We start from the raw sequence: 1,721 nt of genomic DNA, 5'->3' as shown, positions 1-1,721 counted from the left end.
ACAAAAGTTAAGCCTATATTGTCAATTATTTGATGGAAGATAGGTTAAAATATTTTGTTTTCAAGGATTATGATTATTATTATCGTTATGCAAATAGTGATTTAAGATAGAATGAATCCTTGTGTATTCCACAATATTGATCTTCATTGATCCATATTTTATGTATTACCGTGAGGCTCCATAATGTGTGTTATGTTGAGCACGATACAACTAAGTTGATTAATTTTGATTAGCTTGGTTGGTTGTTCCATAAGGTATTTTATGTTGAGCATTTGTAAACTAAATTAATCATCTTGTTTGGTTATTTACTTATTGCTCCATAAGTTCTCTTATGTCGAGCAAAACAAATATCAATTAAATTGATTACTTTTGTGATTAGTTTAATTGTGTATTCCAATTAGATTAATTATGGGTTCTCTTGTAATTAGTTTAGTTGAGTATTCATATATTCCATAAGTTTCCTTGTGTTGAGTATATGAACGGCTATCCTAATCATTTTCTAATGGTTATGTTAGTCATATGTTCCGTAAGTTTACTTATGTTGAGCATAATCAATTAAGTTGATCACCTTGTGTGTTTAATTTGATTGCGTATTCCGATTAAATTAATCATGGGTTTACTTGTGATTAATTTGATTGAGTTTTTGAATATAGAAAATCATTTATCATGGTTTTTAGTGTCCAATAAAAATCCTTATTTTCTTTCGAAATTAAGGTCGCTCTTGTTGTTCCCTTGGGAATGACATCTAATGGGGGAGAGTTCTTTTGAACTTGTGCTTAATGGTCATATCTTGAGGAGTGTGCGGCTGTGGAATTTTAGAGGGGTTATCTTGTATCTTTAAACTCCTTGATGAATGCTATTAGCTTCGGCTATATGATTGCATCTAAATAAGATGATGTGTATTGTTTTCTTTTAGTCATGAAATGTCTCTTACGGAAATTTCATTATGATCCCGTTCTTGTACCTTTGCCAATTTTATTGACAAAAAGGGGGAGAATTAATATGTAGTTCATACTACAAATACATATGGTTTTAGTATCATCATGTAAGGGGGAATGGTTTCCATGTGAGATGGAGTATTGATTAAGGGGGAGTGATACATATCACCATAGTATTATTGTTAAAGTTGTGATACAATTGGACTTTGACATTGTGTAATAATACTATGACACAATATAACAATGATCGAGATCAACGCTTTATCATTGTTATAGATACGGATCTTCAACAACGGTGATGCTAAACTTACAACCTTTGGGATCATTGGAGTACTTGGAAGGACGAAGATTTCAAGGAATGTTGAAGATTAGACATGTGGAATATGAGCTACTAAAGTTTTATTATCTTTTTTGTATTTCATATGTATTGATAGTTTTGTCACTAAAATTGACAAAGGGGGAGATTGTTAGAGCACTGCTTGGTCGAACTCGCATGCGTTGCTATATCAAGCATGTTTGTCAATGTTAGTGACCAAAACTATAAGTCTTGATTTCTAGTCTATTATAACTAAGTATCAGACTAGGATAGTAAGTGTAGTTGAGCTCAAGGACTTCATGGCGATTCATCATACAAGTGGAAGAACTACTCAAGGAACCGGTGGAACATCTCGACAAAAAGGTATGTGAAGACTTGAACTTATCTGTCACTCAAAAGTCTATCTATTCTATCTCCTACTTCTTGAGACAAAAGTCGTATGCTATATATATAGACTTAGATTATAC

The sequence above is a fragment of the Papaver somniferum genome, chromosome 11, assembly GCF_003573695.1.
Source record: "Papaver somniferum cultivar HN1 chromosome 11, ASM357369v1, whole genome shotgun sequence".
In the NCBI taxonomy this organism is placed as follows: Eukaryota; Viridiplantae; Streptophyta; class Magnoliopsida; order Ranunculales; family Papaveraceae; genus Papaver; species Papaver somniferum.
Note: the sequence above shows the minus strand (reverse complement) of the source record.